The sequence below is a fragment of the Sarcophilus harrisii genome, chromosome 5, assembly GCF_902635505.1.
Source record: "Sarcophilus harrisii chromosome 5, mSarHar1.11, whole genome shotgun sequence".
NCBI lineage: Eukaryota > Metazoa > Chordata > Mammalia > Dasyuromorphia > Dasyuridae > Sarcophilus > Sarcophilus harrisii.
Genome location: NC_045430.1, coordinates 191,894,807 through 191,916,052, shown reverse-complemented (window position 1 = coordinate 191,916,052; position 21,246 = coordinate 191,894,807). Strand labels below are relative to the sequence as shown.

At 38.1% G+C, this 21,246-nt stretch overlaps 1 pseudogene; it reads left to right on the top strand.

The window, feature by feature from the left end:
- The window catches only part of LOC100922928, an 80,132-nt pseudogene that overhangs the window by 28,440 nt on the left and 30,446 nt on the right, over positions 1-21,246 (top strand).

Here is a 21,246-nt window from a genome sequence, read left to right as displayed (position 1 = left end):
TTCTCAATTCAGTTTAGCATTCACTATTGCCTAGTGGGAAGAGTTATACAATCAGGAGATCTAATTCCTAACCCTTCATTTCTGATTAGTTGTATAACTAACTGCGCAATTACTTTTTCCTGTGTGAATCTCAGTTTCTTCAACTATGAAATTAAGAGGTTACATTAGATGATTGACACTTTCCATTACATGATACTTTCTATGAATTCAGTCAATATTAGTGTAATGTAAATGCAGTAGAACTTGTCCACATCTATCTAAGACCAGGTTAATGCAGATAAAACAAGCTTATTTACATTTTCCCTTTGTAGACAGATGACAGCTTTATCATTCTTTTTATTAATTCCTGTTGTTAACTCTTAAATTTAAAATTAAACAATTCATTTTTATATTTTCTTACAAATTACTGAAAGTGCAACATATCTTTCCTTTAATCAATTAGCTCTGAGCTTCTACCCAGTTTATAAAAAGTAATTTATTAAATTTCCTTTCCCAAAATTTTTCACTTCTATCTCTACATCCACCTTTATCTATTAGGCTTAAATAACCTGCCTATTTATCTCTGTGTATATTCACATGTATGTGTATATATATATATATATATATATATATATATATATAATTATATCAGCATGAGAAAAAGAAAAGATAGAGTCTCTTTTAACCACAACTGTGATTTAGTTCTGGAAGCAGAATTCTACCATTCAGCCCTCATATTTCTTCTGAAAAATTCTCTTCCTATTTCTTTTCAAGACAAAGACTTGGAAAGAAATTATCTGAGAGGTTATTCTCTTTTTTCTTTGTCCTATTGAAGTTTCTCTTCAGTTCTAATAGGAAGAATTCCATTTAAATTCAAGCTCAGACATTTATTAGCTGTGTAACCCTGAGCAGTTAGTTGGCTCAGTGGTTAACATGCTGGGTGATTCATCTTACTGAGTACAGATCTATCCTTAGACATTTACTAGTTGTGTGATTGAGCAAATCCCTTAACTCTGTTTGCCTCAGTTTTCTCATTTATAAAGTGTGCTGGAGAAGGGAATGACAAAACTCCATATGGGGTCAGGATGAAATGAAATGAAATGAATGAACAAAATTAATAACAACCCTGGGCATTTGCCGGACATCTCTGTGCCTAGTTTACTCATGTATATAATTGAAAGTTTGGACTAGATGGCCTCTGAAGTCTTTTCTAGCTCTAAAACTGTAACCCAGGAGAGGTAGTGTTTCAGAATCACAATTAAACTGTCAGTCTCTCAAGAAACTACTCCCTCTTACAAATATGGTAGTCTCTGCAAGAGGCCTTTGAAGCTATTACATGTATAGAATTTCTCACAATCCAAAAGATCATCACAGAGTACTTGCATATATCTTCTTTGACACTAATTTTGTTTACTGCTGAGAACGATGAGAGAAAGAAGGAATAAATACATAGTTTTTTATTTTGAATCAATCACCCATGATTGGTATTTTGAAATCATTTTTGATATTTCATTCTTTTTTACCAAATTCAACCAGTTGTCAAGTCTTACCAATGTTACTTCTACAACATTTCTCACATCAATTCTTTTCATTCTACTCATAGTCACTTTCCTAGTTCAGGCCCTCATCTCTCACCTAGTCTCCTTAGTGTTTACTTTACCTCAAGATTTTCCCCTAATTCATTAACTACTCTATTGTCAAAATGGTGTCTCTGAAGTTCATTTTACTTTTCTACTTAATAAATTATCACTCCCTAATATTTCTGGAGTAAAATACAAATTCCTTTGTTTGACATTTAAAATCTTATGCAACTTGGTTCCAATAAATACTTTGTGCACATATCTATTTCTGCTTAGTCCATACATACATACATACATACACACACACACACACACACACACACACACACACCTTACCTCCACACCTCAGTTTGGTTCCACCAAACTGACTTTATTGCTCTTCCCCCTTCACATAACCCTTGTTCTCCTATTTTTGTGTTTTAGCACTAATTGGAAGTAGAAGTAATAAGCAGAGACCACTTTTTTTCTCTCTTGGGAGTTTGGCTGGGAAAGGGAAGAGAGATATAGGATGAGAATTTGATAGGGCCTTATGATGAATTTTATTGTTTTTGTTTTCTTTATTAAAACTTTTTATTTTTGAAAACATATGCATGGACAATTCTTCAATATTAGCCCTTGCAAAACCTTGTGTTCCAATTTTTGTCCCCTTCCTCCATGCCCTCCCCTAGATGGCAAACAATCCAATATATGTTAAACATGGTAGAAATGTGTGTTAAATTCAATATATGCACACATATTTATACAATTATCATGCCACACAAGAAAAATCAAATAAAACCAGTAAAAAAAAGCAAAATAAAATTCAAGCAAACAACAACAAAAAGAGTGAAAATACTATGTTGTGAACCACATTTAGTTCCCACAGTTCTTTTTCCGGGCATAGATGGCTCTTTTCATCACTAAACAATTGGAACTGGTTTGAGTCATCTCATGGTTGAAGAGAGCCATGTCCATTATGTCCATGTCAAGGAGCTCACAGTCTAGAGGAATAACAGATGAGAATAGTTGAAGGAAACATGACTTTAACGGTATAGATAATAGCTATATGCTGTATGCTGTGAACTCTAAGAAGTTAATTCGCTAAATATGTCTTGGGTGCCTAATACATGCCAGACACTGGGCTGAGGAGATAGATGTGAAAAATCCTAGTTTAAATAAAAACTTGGTTTATTCAACCTGAAGTCAGGAAGTCCTCAAAACAGGGAATAAAAATGAATCTTGTTTCATTAGTGAACAAGAGAATTGAAAGAATTGGATCAGTCTAAAACTTGTATAAAGTAAAATTGAACTTCTAAAGAAGTTTGAAGGATTACATTATAGGAGGAAGCAGGCAAACAGAGCCCAATCAATACTTTAATTAGAGTCAAGCTCTTTAAGTAATGTGGGGCTACCTCTTTTCAACATACTTATTTTGAATATAATTTGTGTTTCAACATTATTTAATGTAATATAGACATCCGTATGTACCAAAAGGCAACCACATGGTGGCCTTTGAAAACCATGCCCCATTGGGGTTTTGAAGAAACTGGGGGTATTAGCTTGAAGACTTGGTAGGGACATGATCCCCATCTTCTTTAAATATTTCAATGATTACCATGCCAAAGAACAATTAATTGTTTTGTTTTAAATCCCTACTAGTAGAATTAAAAAGAACATAAGAAAAATATAGGAAAACAAGTTTCAATCCAATAAAATTAAAAACAGAATCATTCTAGCTACTAGAGCAGGGCCAAAATGGAACACATTGCTGCTGAAGTAATGAGATGCTTCATACCATTTTCAAGCAGAGAAAGAATGCAGGTGTTATAGACAATATGTGATTTGGATAACATGTGGGTAAGGTGATATCTGACTTCTCTTCTGATCTTTAGCATACAGTGAACAACTCCTCTGAATTTCATACTATTTTATTTGAGAAATCCTGCAGATAGTAAGTTAGCTTTTAAAAAGATCAATAAATGCTCCATTTCTTGTATTTTCCTGTATCTGTTTCTCTGATACCCTTTTCTCCTAGGGAGCCAGTTTTGGGCCTTGTGAGATTTTAAGGTTCGAATTAGCTATCACAAATGACGCATGTGTTTTAGAAGCCAAATATAAAAGAACTTTAATAATAATATCTAAAAGCAGCAAAGAATAGACCTTTTACAATAACAAAACCAGCATATAAGAATAACAACTAAACATACTACAATTATTAATATAATAATCAGGATAGAAGAAAAAGAGAGAGAAAATATCATCAATTTGGGGGAGCACCGACTGTGATTCACTGTGGCTAGGGGGTTCCGTATTCAACCTATGAGTCCCAAACTGGGAATTTTTCCAAACAGAGCGTCCTCTCCATGGATGAGACTCCAATGAGCCATTTTAGAGCAGGAGTTTTTATGGGGTTACAAAGAAGGCTTTGGGCCAAGGATTTGGGCTATGGACGGACCAGGGGCTTTGGACTTCGGCCCTCCTTCTTGGCTATTGACCATGGGAATACAGATGTGTTAGCTCATCAAAGAGATAACCATGAGGGGCTACAAGGTTGTAATTAATAAATGACATACATGGGAGATTAGCCATCTCTCCTAAGTATTGTTCTTGAGTTTCAGAAGGGGCAAGTTCCTGCAACATAGATAACAACCAAAGCATAGATGATACATTCCTTGAGAAGTCAAAGTGAACTTTCCTTGAGAAGTCAACTAAAGGACAAAGTGAACTTACTCAGGAATAGGAAATATTCCTTCAGGCTTAGAAAAAGGATGATATTAATGTTGAAGAGGCTCCACCTTTGTACATTACCAGAGTGGGACTATAGAAATAGATCCTTTTTCATTTTAAACAAGACTTTTCAAAGCTTTGGTTCTGATTAGCCAGAAGGGAAGAAGTTCAAATTTGTCTGGCTTCCCCTAGACTAGGTCCTGAGGGGATCCCTGCTTCTGGGCTCATTAAAACCTACAGTTTTGGCAATGAATCCTCCAGGGTGGATGGATGAGTAAAGGGGAGAAAGAGAGAGAGAGAGAGAGAGAGAGAGAGAGAGAGAGAGAGAGAGAGAGAGAGAGGAAAAAAGAGAGCAGGACTATCCTCAGCATCCTTCCTTCTGTACTTTTGCTTAAGGTCTTTGGTGAAGTTCATTTCCTTCTTCATTGTGATTTGAAGGGGCAACATCACTAGCAAGAGTTATTCTAGAACAGTGGTTCTCAAAGTGTGGTCCAGAGAGTCCTACAGGCCCCTGAAACCCTTTCAGATGATTTACAAATTAGAAAATGTTTATTTCTAATATGATCAATATTTATACATATAACACACATAAACAAAAATTCTTTGGGCAAATCCTCAATAATTTTTAATAGTATAAAGGTGCTGAAAACAAAAGTTTGAGAACCACTGCTGTAGAGGCTTGCCTCAGTCAACTGTTAGGAAATAATGTAAATGGAGGCTCAGCATTTTGTGGAGAAACTGATTTTATCTGTAAATTTTCTGTGACAGAGGTGAGCATTTTTTTCTTTGTCTTTGTGATGGAATAAGAAGAGAGGGCAAGGGATCTGGGAGATTATGGACCAGGCTCCTTTTACCATCCAGAGAAGCCTTTAGAATAGAACTAAATTATTTGCATAACAACCACAAGAGATGATGAGCTAAAAGCTAGGTACACCAACCTTCCACTGTTGACTTTTTAAGTTGATAATTTTATACGGCCCACAAATGATGCTATAAATATGCAAATAATCCTTGGCAGAAAAAAAGGTTCTCACCTCTGCTTTAGAACAAAGAGTAGAATCAGACAGAATCAAGATCGGTCATTTGAATGGAAAGAGTAGCTGTATTTAAGTCTTAATTCTGCCACCTATTAGTTGTGTCCATGGACAGACTTAAAATTCCCCATCTGTCATCCTCATTCCAGATGAGGGAGGATGAGAATCTGAACTAGCGTGTTTATTGTGTGAATGGAGGGAAGAAGATGGATGCAAGAGGTAAAATTGTGGAGGTAAAATCAAATATTTGCATTACTTCCCATATAGGGAATTTGTAAGGAAAGGACTAGACAGAATGGGAATTTTTATTGGTGCACACATCTAACTCTCCATGAGATTCTACCTTATTTCATTTTTGTATTATCAGTGTCTCAAGCACGGTAGTTAAAAGAGTCATTATTGTTGTTGTTACTATTTGTCCTTCATTCTCAAAGTAGACCATGGCATCAGGGAGGTTATGCCATGCCAGGCAAGTGAGTTGAATTTAAGTGAGAGAGCTGTCATTTCTGCTTTGATAAGAAACCCTGAAGGTTTTCTCTTCCCAGCTTCATTCATTCATTCATTCATTCATTCATATTTGTTTGGACTAGACTAAAGAAGAAATTTTTACCTCAGTTACTACCTAGTTTAAATCACTTTATGGGTACAACCTCAGTTAAACTGAGATCTGTGGAAGATTTTAGCTTAAAAAGGCCAAAGTCTCCCATTGATTCAGGACCATTCAGAAGAATAGATTTTCTGGATCTATTTCTTGACTCTGGACCCAGATGACTCTGAAGGGGAAAGTGAGGCAGGTAACCTTGCCCATTCCTCCCTCACTTCAATTCCTTAGTAAATGTTTGTTTCATTGAACTCACTAGCATAGCTCATGGATATTTTCTTTTAAAATTTTTTCTCTTAACTTGTGCTGAATACACTGAAGCCTTGGAGTGGTCTGGCACTAACCCCATGTTCTATGTGCCTAGGATGTCCTCACTGTTTGTCTAAAGTGTACTTGGAGCAGGAGGATCCAGACTGCTGTCAAATGATGTGTCTTAAGTAAGTTTGGAAGAGAAGGAAGCCAGTTTCAAAGTGAAAAAGCAGGGAGATCCTGGGCAGGGGTGGATACCATAGAGATACTAATCTGATGTCTAAGGATTGATACATAATAACAACAGCAACAGCAACTGTTCATGTTACACTTTACATACAATATTTACCTTGAGCCTCATAAGGACTCTCGAGGCAAGAAGTATAAATGCCTTGTGAATTCTTTGTTATTCTTGTTAATTTTTATTTTTAATTTATGGAATAAAATAAGAATTTGTATAAAGCAGTATAATAAAAAAGATTTTTATTGACTTCTTTAATATAGGGAGCTTCTAATGAGGGTATGTCTCCAGTGCAGATGAAGATCATCTTTGCAACTTATACTTTGGAGTATTATCTGGGACACTAAAAAAGTAAGTGAAGATCAGAAAGTCATTAATTAAATCCAAGTCTTCCCTTTTTGAAGTAAGCTCTTTTTCCACATAAAATTCAAGGAGGGGAAGTACACTAATATCTTGGTTATCAAGAAATGCTTTCCATTTGAAAGTAGTTTATGATGTAAGTCCTGAAAAAAGCTTGGGAAAGGTGATAAGGGAGCACATTTCCAGAAACACAAGAGAGCCTGTACAAAGGCATGTAGATAGGAAACAGAATGCTAATTACTGGAAACAACAGAGATCCCAGATCAGATGGAACATAGACTATGTGAAGCTAAATAATATGAAGGAAATAACTCTGAAAATAGCCTGGAGCAAGACTCTAGGTTTTTAGAAGCCATACTGAATTTTGTTTCTTTCTATAACCCATTTCTTTCCCCAAACTCAGAATTCCCCAAATTCTGGGGACAAACTGGATATATGGAGATACTGACGGAAGGGAGTCACTAAAGATTTCTGAGAAGGGGAGTGATATGAGGCATATCAGGCAGGTATATAAGGAAGATTATCTTGGCGGTTGTGTACAAAGATGAATCAGAGAAGATGGAAAGTAGGAGAGAAGTATTTAGAGTCTATTGCAAAAATCCAGATGAGGAAGAATGAGAATCTGAACTAGTGTGTTTATTGTGTGAATGGAGAGAAGAGGATGGGTGCAAGAGATATTGTGAAGGTAAAATCTAGTAGCCTTGACAAATGGTTGGAAATGAGAGAGTGAAAAGTCTAAAATGACTCTGAAGATGTGAATTGGGTAGCTGGAAGATGTGTTGCCTTCACCTGAAAAAGAAACATTTTAAGAAGAAAAGATAATGGATTTCACTAGAAACTTGTTGAATTTGAAGTGACTGAGACTGGATGCATATATTTAGGAATTATTTCTTTTTGAGTTACTAATAAACCAAACAAGCGAGCTGGTGTGATGAGACAATTCCTGAGGAACCAAGACATTGATGGGGCATCTCTATGATCATATAATTGGATTGATGATTGTCAATCCAATGTCAATTAGCTAATATTTAGTAAAGCAGAGTAAGAACGAGTGGTAAAACAGATAGGATGGGGATTAGGATTGAATAATGTCACAAAAAGTTTAAGTATGAGAGAATAAGCTCAAAGAAAGGCTTGGCTAGGAGTGTAAGTAACATTAGGAAGGACAAGGAGAAAAATGGGAACAAGACTTAGCAATTAAGAGATCAGTGGTATCCCTGGAGATAACAATTCATTTAGACTGTGAGTTTGGGAGCCAAATTTTAATGGGTCAAGAAGCGAGTGGGAAATGAAGAGAGAAGGCAACAAATCTTGAATTTAGGATTTTAAGACTTAGTTTTAGTTCTCTCAATTGTGGTGCTATCTTGACATCCAATTCTAGCTTGCTCCCAACTCACTTTTCCCCCTACTTCTCTGTCTCTTTCTCTCTCTGTCTTTGTCTCTGTCTCTGTCTGTCTGTCTCTGTCTCTCTGTCTGTCTCTTTCTGTCTTTGTACCTGTTTCTCTCCCTCCTTCTCTCCTTCCCTCCTTCACTCACCCCCCCCCCTTTTTCTCTCCATCCTGTTTGTCATGAATGAAAATTGACTTCTCAGAAGTTTCCTTGGTTACTGGAAAATCAATCTTTCTATCTAGTTCCACATTTGAGCATAACCAGATAGTGAATAAAACTATTGTTACCACTAATTTTAAAATATCAGTGCTAGACATTTGTATACCTAAAGCAGACATTTAAAATAGAGCATATGGCAGGTGTCATAAGAATTTGACCTAAGGGACATCCAAGAAGATATGTAGATATATGTGGGTTGTTGTCCTGGCAATATATGGAGGAAAAGGAAGCAATGATAAGCAAAACTGGGAATTATAAAATAAAAGATAGGTTTGGAGGAGAAAATGTTGAATGTTCAAGTCAAGAGATCTGGGTTCCATTCTTCTGATATTAAGCAGATATGTGACCTTGAACAACAAACTTTACCTTTCTAAGCATGTTTTGTCATTTATAAAGGATTGAGGCCCATATACATAACACTGAAGGTTCCTTCTGATCATAAGATTCCAGGATGTCTATAGTGCTTAAAAATTATGTGAATGATATGAACACAATATTTAATTTTTGAGGAAATATAGCAAGAGACTAATTTAAAGTGGGTATTTAAGTTTTTCTATTTCCATTAGGTGGGGATCTGAAGCAAGATTTAGAAGAAGAAGACATATGTATTAGCTGAAAATATAGAATCTGGGGAATTCTGCATTTGAGGAAAGGAATGGGTTACAGAAAGAAACAAAACTGATACTAAGAAAGTACTGTTAGGAGTCAAAGCAAAAATGTCAAGTTAACAAGCTATAATGGCAAGTTAAAACCAAATTGTAAAGAGATAAGGGGATTTCTGTGGAGTTCTATGATTGTTGTGGTAGCTATTTTATGCTATATTACTATTTAATATTTGTAGAGAAGAAGATAAACTCATTCATTGATATTTGGCCATGACCTGATTTAGTACTAAATTCTTCCTAATGAAAGCTGATCTTTACATAGATCCTATGAGTAAGTGAGGTATATAACATATTCTAGATCTGTCTCTAAACTTTTTGGAATTGAGGTTTCTAATTGGTAATATTAACTTTCTTTTGTCCCGAGGTCTCAGAAGGAACAGAAGACTGAATGGTAGGAAATCACTCTGGACTCATCAAATTTTATATTGAAGGCTTTCCTGGATCGCCAGAGTTCCGCTATACACTTTTTGCCATATTTTTCTTCTCCTTCTTGGTGACTTTAATAGGCAATGTGGTAATCATCATCATTGTCTGTGCTGATCGTCGACTATACTCTCCTATGTATTTTTTCCTGGGTCACTTGTCTGTCTTGGACATCCTGATTACCTCCACTATCATTCCTCCCATGCTAGTAGGATTGTTAATGTCTGAAATACTGACTATGTCTTTTTCAGACTGTCACTCAACTCTTCTTATATCTCTCTTTTGGGACAATAGAGTTTGTATTAGTTGGAGCAATGGCAGTAGACCGTTATGTAGCCGTTTGTAACCCCCTAAGATATAACATCATCACGAACAGTCAAGTTTGTCTCTGGGTGGTAATAATGGCCTGGGTCTTTGGGTTTCTTTTTGAAATCTGGCCAGTCTATGCTACTTTTCAACTCTCTTTCTGCAGGTCAACTCTTGTAAATCATTTTTTCTGTGAAAGAGGACTATTGCTTAAACTTTCCTGTGTTGACACAGCTTTTCTAGAGTTTATTCTCTTCTTGATGGCCATTGTTGTTCTCTTTGGTTCTTTATTTCCCACTGTTATCTCCTATACCTACATAATCTCCACCATCTTGAAGATTCCTTCTGCCTCCGGCCGGAGAAAGGCCTTTTCCACTTGTGCCTCTCACTTCATATATGTAATAATTGGTTATGGCACCTGTTTATTTCTTTATGTAAAACCCAAGCAGACCCAAGCAGTGGAGTATAACAAGACTGTCTCCTTGCTGATTTCAGTGGTAACCCCATTTCTGACACCCTTTATCTTCACTCTGCGGAATGATAAAGTCAAAGAAGTTCTGAGAGATGGGATGAAACACTACTGTCATCTCTTTAACGGTAAGCCCTTCCAAAGGGATATTTCAGTGACAACTATATGCATTTTGGACTTTTGGAGTAGTTCTGAATTTTTGCTCTTTAAACTAGTTCCTTACCATAATCATCAAGTGGTATGGATTTCTCTTGTCCTTGGGAAAATTCAAGGCAAAGTTAGTGGGCATTTTCATTCTACTTCAGGGATCTTATTCTTAGTTGACATCATTGTCATTGTTTTGTGTATGCTGAAATGTCACTCACTTTTGAGGGAAATGATTTGCTAGAGAAGAGAAAGAAAGTGAAAAGTTTTTTTTAAGAACTAGGACAGGTTTGTTTGATGCACTCATTCTTTCCCTCCCCAAATTGATTTCCTGTGCAGGACCTTGACAATCAGAACCACAAATATGTAAATGGTCATTAGCCCTACACCATTTCCATCCCATTCTATACTACAATCTCTGGAAAGACCTTGACAAATGAATATCTCATCTTGCATGAATTGATGAAGGCCCAGCAAAGGAGAATCAGGAGGATAGGAATATTCATTAATTGCAATAACATAATTCAAAACAACACTAAAACAGTTGAACTCAATTTAATGGCAATACCCAGAGGACAGAAGCTGAAACACATATCCTTTCTCTCAGTTAAAGGATCAGGGATTACCGAAGAACAATTTTGCATATACTGTGAGATTTGGTTACTGCATTGGTTAGTTTTACTTAAGTGATTTTCTTTGTTAAAAAGGAGGAGTGTGTGTGTGGGGGGGGCATGTGTGAGTCTGCTGTTTCAGAATATTGATGGTAAAAACAATGGTTTTCAAAGCTGTTTAATTATACAATCCCTTAGTAAAATTTTTGAACACCCCCAATACATGTATAGTCACTAATTTAGCAGTTATGTAAATGCATTAACAGAGTTGTGTTATGTATATTGTAAATAAAAACAAATTTAAATGAGATAAATGGAAAATAATATTTTAATATTTCATTTATTAATGGGGAAAACTCTCACTAAAATGTAACTTTAAATTTCATTTCCCCCATCCATCACAAGAAAAATTTCATATTCACTAATAATGAGAGCAATGTGATTGAACATCATTATTCCTGAAACTTTTGGCTTAAAACTTTGTAATACAGTAATTTAAAGGTCATGATCTGAGTTCAGTTTATTTCAATATTTGATATTAAAAACTGTCATATCTGAAAAAGATAACTCACAAATATATAAATAGAAGAATGAATAAACAAATAAAAAGCATTTGTTAAATGTCCATACATTGGCATAAATTAGGCATTGACCAACATTTGATACCATATACCAAGATAAGGTCGAAATGGCTTCATGATTCAGACATAAATGGTGATATTGCAAGCAAATTAGGAAAACAAAGAAGGGACAGTCTACCTCTTAGATCTGTGGAGAAGGAAGGAATTTATGACCATAAAAGAACTAGAGAAGATTATGAAATGCAAAATGAATAATTTTGATTATTTTAAATTAAAAAGATTTTGTACCAACAAAACCAATGCAATCAACATTAGAAGAGAAGCAGAAAATGGAAAAATTTTTGATATCCAGTGTTTCTGACAAAGGCTTCTTTTCTAAAATATATAGAGAATTGGCTCAACTTATAAAGTTACAAGCATTCCTGACTGATAAATGGTCAAAAGACAAAGACAGCTAATTTTCAGATGATGAAATTAAAACCATTCCTAGTCATATGAAAAAATGTTCTACATCACTATTGATTAGAGAGAAATGAAAATGAAGACAATTCTGAGGTCCCACTTCATACCTCTTAGATTATCTAGGATGATAGGAAAATATAGTGATAAATGTTGGTGGTGATGTGGAAAAATGGAACACTAATAAATTGTTGGTGGAGTTATAAATTGTAAATTAACCATTCAGAAGAGCAATTTGGAATTTTTTCCAAAAGGCTATCAAACTGGACATACCCTTTGATTCAAAAGTGTCTCTACTGGGTCTGTATCACAAAGAGACAAAAAAAAAAAAAAAAAAAAAAGAGAAAAAGAACCCACATGAAAAAATATTTGTTGCAGCTCTTTTTCTAGTGGCAAAGAACTAGAAATTGAGTGGTTGCCCATCATTTGGGGAATGATTGAATAAGTTATGGCATATGAATGTAATGAAATATTACTGTTGTATAATGTGAAGACCGTGTATTTTTAAATCAGCAGGAGTCAGGAATTCAGGTTAGGGGAAAATCGTCAGTCTTTATTCTCAGTGAAGAAGGATGGGAGGTGGAAGAGAATCGGCGATAGCAATGTGTGCAGCTGAGTCAAGAAGCTAGCTAGACCAGCAGCCACACGACCAGCAGCTAGGAGAATCGAACCCAGGCCCAATCTCTCCCAGCTTCTCTTCCTGTCTCTCTCTGCCTCCACCCACCAAAATCGTCATTTCCTATACAACACATCAGGACTTGCACGGAGAGTGGGTAGGGACCATTCTTTATCCAATCATGTATATTAATAGAGTATAGCCCAATTACTATTTAGCCTCACAGACTTGGGACCTCAGTGCATCAACTCCAACCTCAGCTCATTACATCTCCTGCTTTCTTTTATTTTAGAACACAGGTGGTCATGCCATCCCTGACTCCTCAGGGAGGTCAGAGCCCCCAAGAGGAGGTGATCACAGCCTCCCTAACTTCTCAGGGAAGGAGGTGAAAGCACCGAAAAGGAGGTGATCACAGCCTCCCTGATATCTCAGGAAGGGAGATGAAAAGCACAAAGGGAAGTGGGGGTTGCTAACAGGTTTCTGGGCTGAAGGGTCTTATTATGCACAAACCCATCAGCATGGGAGGTATTACACAAGCACATAGCAATAATGCAGAGGCTATTAGGGATGACTCTCCCCACAGTCAGTGCAGGCTCGATGTGGTGTAACAAACATGAATTGTACATGCAAGTAGCAGAATAGCAAACAATATAAATCAACATGGTGTTGGAAAAGATCACCAGAAGTCCTAGAAGGAGGATATGTAAACAACAGTCACACATACACCTTCTTCAGCAGCCAAGAGATAGTCCAAAACCAATCTATTGTCCATTGCTTCACATGTCAAGGAATCCAATGATCCCCTGAGTTTTTGAAGTCCTGCAAAATCTTTTTATGTGTTAGGGAATCCAATGATTCCAGCAGATTTTGAAGTCCTGTAACAGTCTTATCATTTCTCAGAGAATCCAATGATACCTGAGAGTTTTCAAGACCTATGTCACAGAATCCAATGATTCCTGAGGGTTTTCAAGTCCTATGTCTCAGAGAATCCAATGATTCCTGAGGGTTTTCAAGTCCTACAACAATCTTATCATGTCTAGAGAATCCAATGATTCCTGAGGGTTTTGAAGTCTAACAATCTTTGATGTCCATGAGTCAAATGCCATAACTGCCACGCTCTTTCAATGGTGAGCACAATCAGCAACAGAAGCACCCGATATTTCTTGGGTCTTCTCCTTTGTTTCAAGGGTCTGCTCTGTCTCTCTGCAATGGACAAGGCGAATATGGCTCGTTGGCACCTATCTGCTCCATCTGTAGAGAGCTATAAGCAAACCCCCAAGCAGTTAACCTATCTGATCCCTTCCATTCAACACATTCTGGATCTCTCCACATCACCTGGCGATTATCTAAAGATAGTGGAGCTGCTCGCACTGGACACTGCCCTTCCAGTGGGTTATAAAACCTGTCTGCTGCAGCCAGTGCATGTTTGCCAAAAAATCAAGAAGTTATTACTATAAAGAGCTAAATTTAGAAGTTCTCTAGGGTTACCTGGGGCTTCCCCTTTCTTTTGTTTTTGGAGGAGCATCTTAATGTCTCTGTTTCTCCTCTCTACAATTGCCTGACCTTGAGGATTAAAAGGTATGCCCGTGGTGTGTAAAATTTATACTGTGCACAAAAGTGTGCAAAATGTTTTGAAGTATAAGCAGGACCATTGTCTGTTTTATTGCTTGTGGCACGCCCATAATGGCAAATGCTTGTGTGAGGAATTCAGTGACCACTCGGGCTGTCTCTTTTGCTGCTGGTATTGCAAAAGTGAATCCCGAAAAGGTGTCTACCACAATATGGATGAAAGACAGACGACCAAAAGATTTATAATGGGTCACATCCATTTGCCAGATTTCATTGGGTCTCAAACCACGAGGGTTCTTCCCTGGAGGCAGTGTAGTAGCGTGGAAAGGAAGGCAAGCCATACAGGCTTTTACTATGCTCCTAGCTTCCTCTCTTGTTATTCCAAATTGTAAACATAAAGCTCGAGCAGCCTGATGATATTTAGAATGAGATGCCTGGGCTTCTTGGAACAAAGGGGTATTGACCAACATAGTTAGAAGGCTATCTGCCTTTGAATTGCCATCAAATATGGGACCTGGAAGTCCACTATGAGAATGGACATGTAATATATAGATCTTACCTTCTCACTTACTCTTGAAGTTTCTTAAAGAGCTGATATATATTAGAGGCTGCAAATTTTATTTGGGCTGTGGCAATTCTTTGTACCACACCTACTGAATAGGCCGAATCAGATATTATATTTATGTCTCCTGGATAATAAGTAAGAGCTAGAATGATCGTGTACAATTCATTCTGCTGAGTGGACTGAAAAGGAGTTCTGACTACTCTCTTTATAGTTAGATCATGAGAGTACACAGCACAAATATTATGTTTGGATGCATCCGTGAAGATAGTTGGTCCTTTAAGAGGAACTTTAGAAACTTTTTCTTCAAGAATCCATCGCCAATTATGTAATAGTCTAGTTATCTTTAATGGAGACCCATGTATAAAATTTGGAGCCATGGCTAATAAAATTTGCCACTCTGGGATGGTCTCACAACACACATTAATTTGTGTATTGGTATAAAAGGTGTATATCTTGTCAGGTCTTGTCCCAGATAATTGTACTACTCGCTTAGTGGCCTTTAATAAAATTCTAGCCACAAGCACTGGGTAGGGTGTAAGGGAGGTTCACCCACTCTATCACACTGTCTCCTTGATGAAGGACTGCTGTGGGTGCCTCTTGTGTGGCAAAAACTGATATCTCCAAGGGTTTTTGAGTGACTCTTTCAACCACATTGGATAAAGCCAGTTCAACTTCTCTCAAAGCCTTTTGAGCTTCTTTTGTAAGCTGGCGTGGTGAATTTAAAGCACTGTCTCCCCTTAAAATGTCATATAACGGTTGTAACTGATAGGTAGTCAAACCTAACACTGGTCGCATCCATTGGATATCTCCTATCAATTTCTGAAAATCATTCAATGTGTTTAGCTTTTCTGTTCTTAAGGAGAGTTTTTGAACTGTAAGCACCTTAGGTATACTTCATATCCTAAATATTGAAAAGGAGCATGTCTTTGAATTTTTTTCTGGTGCTATGTATAATGTGTAATTCCTTGGTGTTTCTATGGTCTTTTGTAGACATGCTTCTAAGATTTGTTCCTCACGTGCGCATCCCAATATATCATCCATATAATATAATAGCATAACTTTTGGGAATGCTTTTCTTACTGGAGCAAGAGCAGCAGCAACATACATTTGACACATAGTAGGGCTGTTTTTCATTCCCTGTGGCAAAACTGTCCATTCATATCTTTTATAAGGCTCAGCTAAGTTAACGCTGGGCACTGAAAAGGCAAATCTTTTCATATCCTCCTTATCCAGAGGGATAGAATAGAAACAATCCTTAATATCTATGACCCAAAGAGGCCATTCTCTAGGCAACTGAATAGGAGATGGAAGTCCAGGATGAAGAGTTCCCATAGTTTCCATCTGTTCATTCACTTTTCTTAAATCCGTTAACATCCTCCATTTTCCAGATTTCTTTTTTACAACAAACACTGGGGAATTCCAAGGACTTAGAGAAGGTTTTAAGTGTCCTTGGTCAAGCTGCTCCTGTACTATATCTAATAAGGCCTGAATTTTATTGTTACTTAAGGGCCACTGCTCTATCCACACTGGTGTATCAGTTTTCCATTGGACAGGAACAGGTGAAAGTGTTGGCAGGCCTTCAACAGCAGCCCTGCTTAAAAAACCGAAGTACTCATTTTAACCCTAATTGCTGTAAAACGTCTCTTCCCCACAGATTGATGGGAATTTTTTCAACTATAAAAGGAGTAAAAACTCCTGTTTTGCCTTCAAAAGTCCATCTCATAGGGGCAGCACTAACTTCAGCTGCTATTGATCCTCCTACGCCAGACATGTAAGTGTCTGCTTTAATCTTTGGCCAGTGACTGGGCCAATTGGCACCTCTAATGACCGTCCAATCTGCACCAGTGTCTACCAATCCTTCCAATGGAAGGCCATTTATATAGATCGTGAGCATAGGTTGGTCAGTTGTTACAGCTGCTGTCCAATATATTGCTGGATTTTGTGATCTGAAATCAGAATCTGGGTGACTATCACCAAGCTGCTTATTAGGATTCTGTATGAGTAAACCTGATGCTACTATTTCTCCTGGGTGATGTCACACATTGTCTGCCTGTATTGGTGACTGGGATATTATCTACACATTCCCCAGTTTCCCACATCAGTGTGTGGATGGACACTGTTTTGTACATATTCTCAGGAGGTGAAGTGGTCAAGCCTACTGTGCCTGGAGGCAAGGGATCCATAGGCTGGAGAGGAACACTACTGTGCCTGGAGGCAAGGGATCCATAGGCTGGAGAGGAACAGATTTCACCTCTCCAGGGGTATCTCAGTTGTCTCAGCTACATACAACTCTATTCTCCCTAATTGTAATCCCTTTCTCCCATCAGGTTGCTTCCTGGCTGATTGATTGTATAATCCCTTTCTCCCATCATATGGCTCCCTGGCTGATTGGTCATATTGGGGTATTGGCCGTCTAGGCACTCTCTGGGTGCACCATTGGCTGCCATCATGCCCCAAGTGTTTTTTGCCTGGGGCCCTGGGGCTGGGCCCCTCATCCTGTTTCCCTGAACCTGTCTACATTCTGTGGCCCAATGGAAGCCTCTGTTGCATTTTGGACATGGTGTACTGGGTCTTGTTCTCCCACCCTGTTTTCTCACTCTGCCTCTATACCAACACTGAGCTTTCAGATGCCCTACTTCACCACACTGAAAGCATTGTCGTGTCTCTCTAGAAGTCCCTTGCCAGAAGGGACCCTGTCTACCCATGTTGGGATCTTGGGAAGTCTGCATCATAGTCTGGCTATAAAAGGCATTTGTGCCCACTGTGGCATAGCATCTTATGAACTCCTCTAAAGGAGCATCCTTGCACAGTCCTAGTATAATTCTTCTGCACACCTCATTAGCATTTTCCTTAGCAAGTTGCCTTATTAAAACATCTGTTGATGAATTTTCCTCATTAGTTCTTGTGATAGCAGTCTGCAAATGTCCCACAAAGTCAGCAAAGGGTTCATCTGGCCCTTGTGTTATTTTTGTGAAGGCCTCATCTTTGTCATTTTTATTGTGAATTGAAGCCCATGCTTTGATAGCATTAGCAGCAATTTGCTCATATGATGCTACTGAATAATTAATCTGTGCTGTGACATCTGCATAGGGACCTATACCTGTTAGTAGGTCATAGGTGATCACAGCATGAACAGCATTTTGACTATTTTGTTGGGCTTGTATCCTACAGAGCTCACTATATTCAGAAAGCCACATGTAATTTTGTCCAGGTTCTAGGCATACCCTTGCTATAGATTTCCAGTCATTAGGAATCAAGATTTCAAAAGCCAAATTCTCTAATAGCATCTTAACATAAGCTGATGTAGCCCCATAAAGAGTGCAAGCCTTTTTCAGGTCTTTGATGATTTCTATGTTAAAAGGGGCGTATCTTTGACTTTCTTGACCGGAGGCATTAAACTGGGAAATTACAGGAAAGATATGTGGCTGGAACTCCCTGACGTCCATGCCCTTTTCTTTGGCCTTCATTAAGCCCTCTTGTAATCTACTCATAATTGGATACTGGGGGGGAGGTGCTGGTGCTGTCAATTCCCTCCCCTCCCCGCCCCTCCTCCCTCCATCCTGGAGGGTGGAGTTGATGGAGGAGAGTCAATCACTTGCTCCTGAGGTAAGGCTGAAGCTGCCTCCTGAGGTGGAAAGTCACCACACCCTTGCTCACTTAAGTCTCCATGCCCTGTGGGGATATGGTCATTAATTTCTTCATTGCCTTCCTCCTTAATATCAGGCCTCCCTATTTGGCTACTCTGAGCGGGAGCAATGGGTTTTTTCTTTCTTCTAGGGATAGGGTTTCTTAGTGCTAACTGAATTATATTGTATAAATAAAATGCCTCAATGGAAAATGAATGAGGACCATTTTCACTGTAATACGTGGACACTGTTGTCCAGCCAGGGACCAGTTATCTCGAGAGATATGCTCCTGCTCTACGAACCAAGGGGAGATGCGATTTAATGTACCCACACGTCTAGCTATCTGTTCCCAAGTTATAAGTAGCCCTTGTCCTTCTATCAGCTTAAGCATGCTTTCTATAGCACCACTAGTGGGTGGGGTTGAAGGGGTTGAAGGGGTTGGGGGCGGGGATGGAGAGTCTTTAGATAGCATTTGTCCCATTTTAGCCAAAAAAAAAGATTACTGGTTTAGTTTTTAAGAAAATAAGTTCCCTGTTTGTCTATTAACAATACTGACCCAAGTTCCTGGTCACCAGAGACTTCTTCAGTCCTTGGTTCCCACCGTTGGGCGCCAAATGTGAAGACTGTGTATTTTTAAATCAGCAGGAGTCAGGAATTCAGGTTAGGGGAAAATCGTCAGTTTTTATTCTCAGTGAAGAAGGATGGGAGGTGGAAGAGAATCGGCGATAGCAATGTGTGCAGCTGAGTCAAGAAGCTAGCTAGACCAGCAGCCACACGACCAGCAGCTAGGAGAATCGAACCCAGGCCCAATCTCTCCCAGCTTCTCTTCCTGTCTCTCTCTGCCTCCACCCACCAAAATCGTCATTTCCTATACAATACATCAGGACTTGCACGGAGAGTGGGCAGGGACCATTCTTTATCCAATCATGTATATTAATAGAGTATAGCCCAATTATTATTTAGCCTCACGGACTTGGGACCTCAGTGCATCAACTCAAACCTCAGCCCATTACAGTATAAGAAATGCTGAGCAGGCTTATTTCAGAAAAACCTGGAAAGATTTCTATGACCTGATGCTAAGTGAAGTTAGTAGAACTAAGGGAACATTATACATGGCAACAACAAGATTATGTGATGATTAACTGTGATGGACTTGATATTTTTCAACAGTGAGGTAATTGAAGGCAATTTCAATAGATTTGTAATAGAAAGAGCCATCTGCATCCAGACAACTGTGGAGCCTAAGTGTGGATCAAACCATATATAGAGGAAGGATTTACATCCTAGATTGGATTTACATCCTAGAAATAAACATCTCTATATATCAGAATTTAATATATTGCTTTGTTGATTGTTAAGACTTATGTGATGCAATTCGGTGGTGTAGTGGTTAGAGCATCAGCCCTGAAGTCAGGGGGAGCTGAGTTCAAATCTAGTCTCAGACACTTAATACTCCCTAGCTGTGTGACCCTGGGGCAAGTCATTTAACCCCAATTGCCTCAGCAAAAAAAAGAAAGAAAGAAAGAAAAAACACATGTAAATGTTATCAATTCATTTCAGACTTAAAAATTTGTTAGAATCCTTTTTTTTTTGAGATTAATTTATTCACCAGGATTCCCATGTTGCTCTATAAAAATTGATTAATCTCAGTAGGAGTACAATGCAAAAGTTCAAGGAAAGAAGTTACTATCAGATTAGAGGCATATTCATAAGAGGCTAATAATAATATTCATATAACAATAACTCTCATATGGTGCTTTAAAATTTACAAACATGTTTATACCCATTACCTCATTTGAGACTCACAGCACACCTAGCTTCTATTCCACTTATACTGGAAGAGAGAGGAGAGATTATGAACATTTCATTTGTAAAAGAAAAAAATAATTTCCCCCATCCATCACAAGAAAATCAATGGAAGTATAAGGCCTGAACTAGGCTAAAATAACTAAAATTTCATAATACACTCATTGCTGATTTTCATCTTCTTTCCCATTTCTTCCATACTGTCTTCCATCAAATCTCTTTGGCTCTTCAAAGATTCTGACTGCAGCCACCCACCTAGACTTGTCTTTGCCTCCCTTTCCAAGACTGATTGCCTGCTCCAAAATATCCTCCCTCTTCCCCACATCACTGTTCCCCCTTAGTATAGCTACTTGATTAATTTAGATAGCTTTTCCCCCTAAACTAACAAAGTAGCTAAGAAAGAACTACCTTAAACTTCTGGCATGAGGGCTTTCCAAGCCCTTTTCAGGGTTGCTCATTCACTTTTGGTGTGACCCTATTCACCCAACTTTTACCTATGGTTCCAAGAAGTATAGCATCCACAGTGGCCACATCCAGACCGACTTTCCTGGAAGATGGGCTAAATCAGGTTGCGGGTGACTGACAGGCTGCAAATCTGTCATTGAGTTTCCTGACCTTTATCATGACACTGGACTTAAACTCTGGAGGAGTCAACCTAATGACTTTGAATATCTCTGCAGAATTCATTTCCAACTCATTTCCAACTCAAGTGATATCATAGGTACTCTTCTAGAATTTGGGATGAACAACAACAAAAACAGTTTTTCCCAATAGCATTACATGCATGAGGGTCCATATTCAGCACACATGATAGGGCGAGTCACACCTCTGCCCTTACAAGACTGCTTATATATTGTAAGCTATGAAATTGTGGTCTTAGGCTTAGACTCTCAATTGACAACCTATAGTACTCTTCTCATAATTTGAGGACTACCACCAACAAACCTTAAAGGACTTTGTGTATCTAGACCACTGTAATTTTCTTTTGTCCCTCATGATCCTTTGAGTGGGATAATATATGTGAATGAAATTGGAATGAAGGGGTGAA